We start from the raw sequence: 13682 nt of genomic DNA, 5'->3' as shown, positions 1-13682 counted from the left end.
GACGTTCGACGTTGACGATGGTTTTGATTTTTTGTATGATTTATTTTAGTTTGCAGCTCTTTTTAGCGCGTAATATCGAGAAAGGACGAAATACGAATGTGCATACGGCACGAGTGTCGTCTAGGGATTCAGCATAACGTATGATGTATTTTCGAGGGAGAAATAAAAACAGTTGGACTGAACGTGTTGAGATGTTTTTAATTTTCGTTTTTCCACGTCATTTATCGCTGCCTCGGTATCGCGCTGGTCGCGATTTCTTCCCGTCACCGCGGTATCAGCCGTGTCGCGTCATTAGACGGTAGTAGCGTGGTAACGTCGTTAGAATGATATCGCGACGCGGGGCGTAAAGATAAAAGAAATACGCCGTCCGAACCGCTAATACGTCCTCGCTCTCGTTACTTTTTTTTTCTGTAGTAAAAGGCGCTGAAGTTCGTGGATACTGTTCCATTATCTTCGGAAAGAAGACAATAAGGATCTGTCTACATCGCGCATTTTTGTTCTTCGTGCGTTCCCAACCGAGGAAGATTAATCATCTCCTAATATCAATGTCAATTTTATGAATCAACCTCGCAAGCCTTTGTCCAACTGTCTTTTTTTCATGCAAATTTCATACGATTGCACACGATCGAAATTTTCATAGGGATATCCGAAGACACGGTTATTAAAGCAGAAATTCCATTGTCGAACGTGCCTATTGTTAGAAATGCGCATTCATAAGTACGCAAGAATATGTAGGGTCTACATTGTAGACGAATGTAAAACTGCTTTAGTGAGTGATAATAGTTCTGGAAATGATAGTTTTATTGAACAGTAATGCAAATTGTGTTTTTCTTTTGCCAATTAATTGAAACAAAATAACAAACTATACTAAGATTATATCTTTTTAAGTAAAAGAATTATTTCTTAAATAATCAACAAGTTTGGCGAGCTAATACCGTCTTTAGACAGTACCTTTCAACTTTCATGAAATAATCACTGTTATCACTTTCCATTCATTATCCATTCTCACAGTGCATTAGCTAATAGCACAACAGGATGCCTGTCGGATCAATGCCTAATAACATTAGAGATAATTGAAAAGTGGTAGAATCGTACTGATAGCAGTATTAGCTTGCACGCTCGAGATAGAATGCACTTTCGTTGCACCGTGTCTTACTTGGCGAGGCAACTCGCAGCTTTCATCGTCAACGTGAACACCGACAGACCTCTCCCTTTCGAATTCTGTTCCCTCGAGCGCAGTTATATTATACCGAGTTACAATTGTCCTTTTGTGCGCAACGTAATTGTTTTAGGAAACAGTAGGAAACGCATACTCGCGGAATGTAACGGCGCGGAAAAAGAAAGGGATATAGACGGCGAAGGAAGCTAGAGGTCAACAATGCAATCCGTGGTTGGTACTCTCGGATAGCGTGGTCTGAAACCCTTTGATCTTCCAAGTCATTCTCATATACAATTGTTCTGATGGCGAAAAACAAGTAACGCTCCCCAAGATAAATACATGGTTAGAAATAACGGAGCATCTGTGCTAAAGGGAAGTTGCATTTCCCTTTAGCTAATGGAGTCGAGAAAATGAATTGTGTAACTGAAACCGTCAGATCAGAATGCAATAATCTAAAAAAGTATAAAATTCAGATCTCGCGGAGTTACACTTTATATTACACTGTTAAATATAAAAGGATCAAATTTAACAATCAATTCTTTGAACTAAATAACATTTCGATATTATTGACTTCCAAATGTAATAAAATATATTATTATTTTAATATAAAATATGTGATTAAAAAAAGCAATCACATTTGATCAATTCATTTCTGTTATGGTTGAATTGGTTAGTTTTAAACTGAACAACGTTCATATTAATTCAAGCACTTAGTAAATAATAAATTTGAATTAAATTAAATACATATCTTGAGTTAAATTGTTTAACTCCATTATTATTTTAATTAAAAATTAACGATATATTGTATATAAGAACAGTGGCGACCTATATCTAGGAATAATAGGTCAAATTAGTTAAATAAGTTAAAATAAGTTATTATTTTAACAGAGTCAGTAAGTAATATTTCAATAAATTTAAATCTTGATGCAACGGTCTTGAGAAAATGTTCTCATATTTATAACAATGCATTTCGCGTATTTGTTGAATAAAAATTGAACCCGCTCAATATTTCGACATTTTCGTCTAGCTACAAATATAGAGTTCTTCTAATGCATATAAAAATATATTAAGCAGAGATAAATTGAAATCAAATGCCTTTACACAGTATAATCATATGAATGTTTCACTTTTGAAACTCTATTGTTAAAGGGTTATAAATTCCATCCAATTTTGTAAATTCCGAAGGACTATTGAATTTGAGGCTCGTAATGCGCTTTAGCGCAATAAATTCACGATGGTGAGTTTTATGGCTGAATACGAAATCAACGAAGAAAAAACTTTTCAAAGACCAGAGTATTTCTATTACAGATATGAGTGATGCATTTATTCCAACGCAAAGTATATTGAAATATGTTAATACATGTATCGCTTCTGTGCCGCCTGATTTAATTTGTCGGTTACCGAATTATTAATTTATCAAACTTGGACACGCGTTATTCGATAATTTATTGAGTTCATTGGAAGAGTTCAGCACTCCGTAAATTTTATCATAATATTTAATTACAATCCGAGAGAGAAAGAGAGAGAAAGAAAGAAAAAGAGAAAGCGAGAGAGAGAGAGAGAGAGAGAGAGAGAATGTGAGAAAGAGAGAGAGAGGGACAAAATAAAGGAAAAGCAGTTTATCCTTATTATAGCAAATAGCAATATAAAGAGTTATGATACAAAATATGACCTCATAGTCGAAATTCATGACTCCAAGGCTCCGGGAGTTCTAAAAGATATGAAATACTAACCATGATAATATACCAAATGTAACTTTATGCCGACAAGACAATTTGGAATCGTAGGGAACCGTAACATTTGCGGATAGTCCATTGTGGGTATTGCGATAGCCGTAAGGTTCTCATCGGAATAATAATTCAATCGTTTATTGGCAGCAATAAAATTACAATGACGAAATATTCAAATTAATTACGATGATCATAGCAACATGAATTCGACACTTGTCTGGGATGTGCAATGATAAAATCAACGATATTACGATGTGGCACTTAGAACGCAAGGCAAATACGCAGCGAGCAGTAAATAAAATGATATTGATTTTGTAGGACGTGTTGTTGCAACTGGGCACTGAAAATACAAAATTTCCATAGAAAAAAAAATAGTTACAGCGGTTCTCTTAGAATTTACGAATGCAAATTAAAAGACGAAATCACGCAAGTGTTTCCTGGCGTAACATTAAAATGGAAGGAAAATGGAAAGAAATATCACTTACAATTAGCTCTGACACGAATGAGAAGAAATATTTGCTTTAAAACGCAGGTAACCATAATATTTAATGATTTTGGTGTCGAGACAGTTCATATTTTTAAAGTATTATTTTAAAAACGCTACGATTTAATATCCGTACGTTATCTGCTCTGAGTTAATAGATATACGTATGAGAAAACGTTTCTTTTTTAAAATACTTGAACAATTTCTCGGAAGCGAAAATATAATTACATTGTCAGTACGTTTTTATAAAATTAGATAGCGTAGTGGCGTTATATAACGAGGAATGAAACTCAAACGATATGACGTCGCTATGATCCGCGCGTGTCTTAAGTACAATCTTTAGCCATGGAGCGAAATAAAGGGTCGCCGTTGACAACCGGATTATTCTGTGGTAAAAGTGTCCCGAAAGGGCAATTACAAAATATGCAGCGACGAGCTTATCCTCATCGTTGAAGGGACTAGTAAGAACTTTCCGGCAGTTAAGAAACGATCCAAGAAAATGGGCCACGACTGTCACGCTCGCTGACAATCTAGTGATTCTCATGAAGTCGCCAAAAATAACAGTAAACTTGAAGCTGAGACATGAACGCATTTATTCTTCGAGAAAATGTCAGCTTCGATTTCAACAAAATATATCACTCAGACAGAAATAGAGCGCGACAGCGTTGAATTTTTGAAGTCATGTAATAATTGTTTAAAATGGAAAACCACAGAGTAACCCGGAAAATAGGAAAAATAGGAATAAAAGGTTTGAAAAGGAAAATAAACCTTCAAAAAAACCGAGGATGAGTTATTTCTTCGCAACTTCCAATGTCTCCACAACAAACTGTATTCTTAGCAAGAGTAATGATGTATCTTCATCTCTACGTTTCTGGTACACTGCGGAAACTATAATACTTTTTATACATGCAAAATGGGTCAAGATGCTATTTCGTGGCACACGCCATTCTCTATGAACATCTCGTAATTATCGCTATTAAAGGGCACCATTCCGTAAACAATTTCTAGATAAAACGAACCAGAATTTCGTATCTGAGCGGATAGAATTTTGTCCGAGTGACTGCCCTCAAATTATCTCGCGTGCAGACGAATTATCTCTCCTGAAAATAATCTGATTCGGCTGTAATCATTAATCGACGACGTTCGTCGGAAGGATTTAAATATATATCTATTATTACACGTGAGAAATTTGCAATCTCGGCAGTAAAGCTTCCAGACTATCGTGTACACGTATCTCGAGTTCGAAGTAAGTCGGCCTTGACGGTAAGGAAGGCAGCTTTTTCAAAGACGGATAGAGAAAGAAAGAGAGAGAGAGAGAGAGAGAGAGCAGACCAGAGCGATCGACTGAAGAGGACTGGGAGACTGCGCGAAGAGGAGGAGATAAAGCTGGATGGCGATCAAGCGAAGTGTTGAAAGGTTGAACAAGAGGCGAGAGAGCAAGGCAGATCAACCTCAAGAAGAATCGATACGAGAGAAAAAGATATAAAGAGGGAGCCAGGAAGGAGGGCGAAGATAGAAGGGTGGATCGCCAAAGAAAAGACAGGGAGAAGAAAAGGAGGCGAAGAAGACAGAGCAGGGTGGACAGATACATCAACGAAGAGAAGAAAACAGGTGAGAGGAAGGCAGGAAGTGCAATAGGAGTGGGTGGGAGTCAATGACTCGTGAACTTTTCGCATCGATTGCAAATATTTAAAGCATGAAATCAGAGAAGAGTGACAGGCGATACAAAATTCAATTTTGTATGTTTTATTCGATGTGTCCTGGAATCGAAGGATCGGATTATTCGCGTTTCAGAAAAACAACGGAAACCGGATATACTGGACATAATGTCATAGCTGATCGCATACGACATCGCCGTCAAACACCTGACGTAGCACATAGATGAGCGGCGTTTAACGTCGCGCGTAGTTTGCAACTCAATTTTCATAGTGATGACGCCTACATTCTCTCATCACTTTGTCGCGTCTTGATCGATAAGTGCTCGTGAATGCGAACGCAACATAGATAATTCAGACACACACGTGTCCGCACTGTATCTTGATTTTCGCACAATTGCGGCATTATGCCTTGCTGTTTCTCGAAGCGGAACTGTGCATTCGTGTTCACGATAATTTCGACGGAAAAATTTCAACGATTCGAATAAAATCGTTCAGTATTATGCAGCGGAATGTAACGGCCGGCAGTAATTAGCGTCCCGCTGAAATCATATCGATTTGCTCCCGGGCTGGATTAGTTACGCATTAATGAACATGAATCGAACGCTTAAATGTCGCAGTACCTCGAGAAACGCTATAAAATTTTAATTTAGTATTAGGTCGGCTTGAAAAGCGTAATGTACGCCGCATTTTTAGCGTGTTAAATGTAACATGATGCTATTCACGACACTGCTAGCAAAACTGCTTTGCAATCTGCATATTACTTGTCGCGATGTCGTGATATCACGATACCATACGTCGCATTACTTTGTTGCCCCTCTTAAGATTTGCATGAAACATTAAGGATGAATCAAAATACATCAAAGCCAGCACGACAAGCCTCCGGACACGCACGACCAGGCTTCGCCGATCTTTGGCGAATCCGAAAATGTTCCAACAAGTGTCTTTTGTCAGCAAAAATTGTTGGAGAAGCCATGATTATTGAAGAACATTACTAAATAATGAAAAAAGAAGGAATAAATGTATAAAATTCAAGAACAAGCCGATATAAGCCCATACAAAATAATCGTGAATAAAATTTTTTTTATTAATAAGACATATATACATGTCTTATTAAGGGCTCTTTTGGCCCTTGAATTTGGATGTCAGTATAGAGTCAACAAATTAACAAATTAAATACTGAGCGTTACATTTACAATCGATAGAGTATAAAAAAAAACAAGCACGTTGTCAGAAACATCGTGAATTAAAATTTCAAATGTAAAAGTCCAGAAATGAAAATCTTGAAACGTTTTTAGTATTTGGTAGAATACTTAATTCGTCAGTCAGAAATTTAAAAAGCAGCTGAAATAAAGGTGAGTTGTAAAATACTGCGCACAATGTAACAACGTATAGTAAATAAAAGCTTATGATGATATAAGCTTTTAATATCTTGTACTATACACATTGTTACATCGTACGATATTTGACAGTTCGCCCTTATTTCGGTTTCTTTTTTCATTTCTGACTCATGAATTAAGTATTCTACCAAATACTAAAAACGTTTAAAGATTTTTAACTTGTGTTGGCTCACATCGGCTTGTTCTTGAACTTTATGATTTTATTCTTTGAAACCTTTTTATCTTATAATATATATTGCGTAAAGGTATGGTTTACATATTGTGCTGGTTATATCTCTCTAGAGAATCCACCGCTTTCCTGAGAACATTAAAATCGATCAGGATATCTCTAGCTGTCTTACTAAGTGCTATTCCGTTCCAACTTGTCGCTATTCGTGTAATAGAGAGATCTCTCGTTCGAGCAAACTGGCTGATACGTAATTGAGATCAACGATGTGGAAAGACCAGGTGAATGGCGACAAAAGGAAACGACCGAAAAAGAAAGGAGGAAAGACAACGAGAATTCGCGCGAAAACGCGGTTGTGTTCTACCCACAAATTACAATTTAACTCGCCTCGTCCACCACTGATTGGCGCTCCTAAGTTCGAGAAAATAGCGTGTCGTAGACTTTTTCTGGCTTCGTAGAAAAACTTTGAGTTTAAACGAAGACGATCCTCCTTGTTATTTGGTTGAAATAACAGCATTTTTGTTACGTTATGTTATAAAATGCTCGCCTGTTTTGAACTTGTTACGCAATTTGCGCATTACACGATTAAGATAAAACACAAGTAAAGTCCAGAATGAGGTAATTAGCAGCTCGTTAAAAGAGAGACGTAGATTGAATTAGTTCGCCGCTAATGGTATTTAATGCAATTCGAGAAGTTATAAATTACATCACGCGCGAGAAACCAATGACGGCGAGAATTACACAATTCGTTTACATTCGCGTCTTCTTTAGAATTGTGCCGTTAATTCCTATATTTTTCTTAGAACAATAGATATATTGTGCAAACGATATTCTTGCTCGCGGACATTACGGCGCCTGCAGGCACAATGACAAATGTATGGCGTTCTATTGTGAAAACCTATTGTAAACGCGCACGCGGCAATAATCGACGGTGGTACACCTCGTTTTGTTCTCTCCTCCGGTTTTGTGATTGCGGGAAAAATGTTGGATAGGTGACATCGCGACGGCATGAACGCATTGCCAGATAAAAGTCGCGACGAGCCAAGAGGTACGTGTCACGTTACGTACTCGAAAGTGTTACGTTCGAATCCTCTTGGAAGTGCAATTGCACCGATGTTTAAATCTTTCGACAAGTTATATATCAAATGTCAACTGTGACACACACACATAGTGTGTGTTAAACCGCTTTAAACTAAAAGCTTTCCTTTTGGTTTCCAATTTATTAAATATTGCAGCTTTAAAACAATCATACAAACCGACACAGTACAATTTAATTAAATTTGCTTTTTGCCCCGATGTCAGAAGCAACTTGATTCCATGATCGGAATCTATAGGTGTTTCCAAATTAAATGGCAAAACTTCGGGAGCGTGTAGAGGAGTAAAAAACTAAGAAAAAAAGTCCTATAGACATATGCTCCTTTTTGCTTTGTTTCGCAGGAAATCACGAAAAAAGAAAAAAATATATTTAATTTATTATTTTAATTATTTTATTTATAAACTTTTTAATGAAGATTTTGTTCTTTCCCTGCCTGCAAATCTCTTCGTAACGCTGCTTGAAATCGGTTGTTTTCTTGTCGAATTGAAAATGATCCAGTCTCTCGCAATCTATTAAATGTCAACATAAACACTCTTCGGTTTGGCACTCTTCTGTTTGGAAATCGTCGTGCATATTCTCGCACCGCCTTTAAAGCATTACCGTTGCAGAAACCGTATACAAAAACCATATCAGCATATTCACTATTAGAATACGTACGCGGCATATTGCAAAAGACAAAATTCATCTACTGTTAAAGGCTTTCAAAGAGCGACTGACAAATTCATAACAGAAAGTGGAAAATGTAATCAAATATGTCGGTGCTAGATATGGCAAGAAATGTAAACATTTTTTTTCGATTTCTCTGAAACGGAGCAAAAACGAGCATATGTCTATAGGACTTTTTTTCTTAGTTTTTTACTCCTCTACACGCTCCCGAAGTTTTGCGATTTAATTTGGAAACACCCTGTATAAAAGGATCGACCGGAAATATAAAATTATCACCATGGAAACTGTTTGGACAAATTGAAAAGTAAATCGTTTTCTTACCTTCGAAACGGGAAAAACGGCGCTCTCGTTTCTTCCCTTTTCAGAGAAGGAGATTTAATACCTTATCAAACCAGGTACAATCATTGCCAAAATCCGTAGCACTCTACACATAGATACAGTTTATAGGCCGTTTCCGAGCTTTTTCGTTGTCGATACTTAAGAGAGGTAGATTATTTAACGGGGGACTACAGACGAACCAACTTTAACATTTATAATAATTGAACGTGAAAACTTTAACACGACGATTAAGTAGTAATTGACAACATTCGTTTGGTCGATAAGCGTCACCTTTCCTCTCTCTCTTTTCGCGCCGGCTCTTATGTCTATGTTTCCTCTATATTATCTTTGTCAACGACATACATGTATATACACATATACATACATATATGTATAGATTTATATAGATTTCTTTTATACGGCGATATATCTCTCAAATTTGGAACAAACGGTAAATTTTATAATCACATTACACACAAATTAATATTATTACATATATTAATATATATATATATATATATTCAGAAGAAGATTATAATATTAATAGGACATCTTTTTTTATTATTGATGACGACGTTATCGTTAGATTAACACAGACCAGTTTGTAATCCATCGAGCGAACACTCTCGCTTGATTTTATCCTCTTTTCATTCGATATGTCACGAGATATCACTCATTCCACGATGCTGAACCCTTGTGTGTATCCAACTAGACTCGAATCCCTCATTGTGGATTTCTCTTCTTCTGTTACTCCAGTTTCACTGGTTCTTCGTTTCGCAATTTTGCGCGACACCGCACAATCCTCTCTTCTTTCTCGCGCAACACTGATGTGAATAACACTGAGACTTCAATACACTTTTTAACTTGATTCTTTTATGTGTCACGATTTTCTCGTGCACTCTCTTGTTGGAGAAAAATTTAAATGATTACGATGAATCCGAGTAATATCCACTGAAAGCACAAATATGTGTTGGTCGATGTATCGCTGACTTATAATTCGTTCACGCCGGAAACGACAATTGTTCCTGTCTTTTTTCAACGACCGACATGCACGCATCTTACTCTCGGCTTTATCACCGGCTTGACGCCGGCCTTAGGAAGGAAGCTCGTTGTCGCCGTGATCGCGTGCGGAACATTAAGCGGCAATGTGCTAGAGAAGGTAAGATTGATAGGATTGCGGGATTCGATTTTCTCTTGTGCAATATTTTACTTTTAAGCATGAAACTTGAAACCGCGTATACACAGTTTGTACTTTTAAAGAGATATGTTGATAGACAAATGGGTCCGTTAGAGTATTTAATAGTTCAAGCTGAGTTTACTTTGGTCTGATAACCTATGAGGAACATTTCGCGTGTAATTTCATCATTAAGAACTCATAACTTGCGTTGCGAAGGGTGAGCATCTAAGCATTGAATCGCGTAATCAAGAAAGTTCGGAAAATTATTTTATTACTTCGTCCATTCGATCATGAAAGTTATATGATTAGCAAATTTGCATTTTGTTTCATTTTGAGAGACTTACAATTAAGTTCGTGTTTGTAACTTGATAGTTTATGTTATTACAAACAGAGAAGAAGATAACTGTCCGGAAAACCCTTGAACCGGAAAACTAACTTTCTCGAAATAAATAACTGGATTCTGGTTTTCCTCCGTTGGCTGTTTCTTCGTAATTGTTATGTTAATTTCGAAGTAATTAACTGTAGTTACAGCAAGGGAATAAAAAAAAATGTTAGTGGTCGGGAATCTCTATTTAGCTAAGAGTTCAGTCCTGTTTTTTTTTTATACTTCGCCAATAAAGTGAGCATTCCACTTTATATCTTTGCCCCATCTGACAATTATACAAAGTCTATAGAAAGTTTATTGAGATGTACTACCCACATTTCATGTATATTGCTTTTTGCTGATTTAAAAAAATACAAAACATTTAAAAGCTTGCTACTTTAAAAAGAAATACTACATCTTGAATTAAACAGTCGTAGTGTATTGATTGGGGGTATATTTATTGAAGTAGTATTATATAGTGCGACTATGCCGATATATCATATCAAATTCCACGAAATTTCTTACATTTTGTATGTACAAATTGATTACAAAAATTACTGATTTATTATTATTTATTTTTTTGTAGTTTTGAAAATTTACCATTCATCACAAAAAAGCGTAAAATATTTTTTTTCAGCAGTTATTGACGACTCATCCACAATATCAATTTCAGAAACGCAAAACTGTAGAATTACATTATATTTGATTGAAAAACTCGCCGGAAGCTAGATGACTATAAGGGGTAAAGATATACATGGATAGCCATGTTACAACAAGGGATTCTCATAGCACTTCGAAATTGCGTTGCTGAGCTTTATTTTGCGTAAACTACATGAATACATCCGGGAAGCCTATCATCTGTTTGCCTAATATATCGACCCTTGCCGATACAATCGAGCAATATTTTTTTCGATAAAATAAAATACATCTATTTTTATCGTTTCTCTCTGCTCAGATTGAAATTTTGAATACCAATCATGCAAAATTTTTTAATCAATACAGAGCGTCATTTATAAATAATGTATCCAGTACACAATTAATAAACCTTTGATTTATGCACAAATTAATAATAAAACGGTTTAAAAGTTTTTGTAAAAAAAATAATCACAATTCATGAGAGCTACTCGTATATCGAATTTCAGTCTTTTAGCTCAACTTTAATAATTAATGAAACGATAATCGATTTCGACATGTATATCATCGAATTATAAAGGGAGAGACTATACTTTGTTTTTCTTGTTTCTTTACATTAAAAAAGAAAAATATCCGAAAAGAAAAATGCGCTCACGTATCGTTGGCGCACTAACGAATTTCCATGCGAAAGAGTTTTCACGCCTGTCCGCGAGTTCTCACGCGAGTTTCCGCGACGGAAGAGGCTCGCGTTTGTTTTACACGAACGAGGCTTCACGCGAGAGAACACGCCGCCGCGTGGGGTTACGCTTCTCACTCCCAGGTCCCTTCGATCAACACACGCTATCCCGCAGTGCGAAAAACTTTTTTTTCTACCCCGTACGTTGCGACGCACGCACGCGCGCGCACGCACCGTCGACGAAGACGACGCATCGTCGTCGGGAGTTCACGCGCACGGGAAAGCCTCCTCCACGCCTTAAAATCCTAAGGCGTCGGGCGTGCTAGAGCGAGGAGTCGATTACGCGAGAGGCCGTTCACTCCGCGCCTTCGCCGGACTGTCGTTGACGCGAATAGTAGCGTCGCTCGGGTTGCCGGCGACGGCGGGACGCCACTCGACGGCGACGGCGACGCCGGCACTTCCTCGCTACCATTATCCACACCTCGTCACAGGGTCCTTCACGGGGGAAGTCGGGCGCGCGCGTCCCGTGCTTGTATATTCGGGGAAAAACACGATGCGGCTGAGAAGTCGCCTATACGGCGTGGCGACGCCAGGCGAAACGAGCCGAGGCGACGTGGCGCGACGCAAGTAGAAACGAATCGACGAGGGCGACCGCCTTTCACGGTGTACGCGCGCAGCGGGAAGGCCGTGTAGGCCGTGTTAAGCACGGCACTCGCTACTGCCGGCTGGTACAACGTGTACCTCCGCTACTAACCTAGCGTGCCCGTCCTCTCGCGTCGCTTCGTCTCGCCTCTCTCGCCAAGACTCCTTCCCACCATTTCTGTGCAACCCCCGCGGACCCTCTCGCCACGACTACCTGGCCAAACCCACTCTCCCCGCGACCCCGTATTCTCTATACTACGGCGCCGATCAACCCCTAGAGCGCACGAACCACCACCCCTGCCGAGACGCCACTGCGCATGGCGCAGTGCTGTGTTTTCCCCGCACAACTCCCGGACGAAAAAGGGATTTTCTCTCTTTGCGGACATTAAACTTATCTTTTCTTTTTTGCCTTTTTAAATAACATCTTGACGTTATCCTTAAGCCGATAAACTTATTTATGTACGTATAATGGAATGCCACGAGATTTATGAAGGAAAGATAGATCGATAAATCTGAATTACGATTTAGAATCTTTTTGCACAATTACTTCGCTGACTTTTCTCTTGTGTCTTCCTTATTTGTTTATATTATGTTTGTCCATTTTTTTAAAATACAATGTAAAACAGGCATCTCTGTATTCGTGGGAAATCTACCACCTCGGAAATTCATGGTGCTACATTAAGAATGTTAAAGCAGAGAACTATGCAAGCTCGTAGAATTTTCATGATTCTGCCATGTATCGCATATGATGAATAAGTATTGCACGCGCTGGATGAAATGAAACCTCTTTCAGTTTTTATGGCTCAAAATGAAAAAAGACGAATAACGTTATCAAAACTAGATCACAATGTTTTGCGTCGTTAGCGTGTCGCAACGACGATATATCGATCGAGATGGTGCGCAAAATTGCGCACGCCGCATCGGCGCGACGATTTTCGAGGGATAAAAATCAAGTTGTACAAAACGCGAGAATACAAAAGCGGGGGTGCGAAGATCTATTCTTTGCGGGGAGAAACTTATCTGTTCCGTTTATTTGCATATTTTCCGGATCACTTAGAGAAACGTTCGGCGCGATCTCAGGAGAAATTATATTCCTCGCGTGTGGGAACGGAATGGCGGCGACACGTTCCAAAAGGAAGCGCAAAGTACGATGACACGCACGGCGCCGCCACGCGGCAATATTCAACCAGTGGCGGCGGAATGGTGGATGTTGACCTACGAGTCAGCCAACCAGCCAACCAGGTAACCGGAATGAATTCTGGTGACTTGGTGACCGATCTGCCGCAATCCGCCAGCAAAGCCGGAGGCTGCCGTCTGAATTCTAGCGCCCCTGGGGAAACCTAGGTGGATTTGATGGTGAAGATACAAGGTGCGTCGGACGGAAGAACCCGACGGCGGAGTACTGGACGATGCACGAGGGACGGTCGTGTTTGCACGCCAAGAGGAATAAGAAGAAGAAGAAAACGGGAAGTGAGAAGAGAAATGAGGGGGAAAGATAGGGAAAGGGGGAGCGCGG

This window comes from Mycetomoellerius zeteki, unplaced genomic scaffold (assembly GCF_001594055.1).
Source record: "Mycetomoellerius zeteki isolate Tzet28-1 unplaced genomic scaffold, Tzet1.0 scaffold106, whole genome shotgun sequence".
Classification (NCBI taxonomy): Eukaryota; Metazoa; Arthropoda; class Insecta; order Hymenoptera; family Formicidae; genus Mycetomoellerius; species Mycetomoellerius zeteki.
This window is presented reverse-complemented; position numbering follows the sequence as displayed.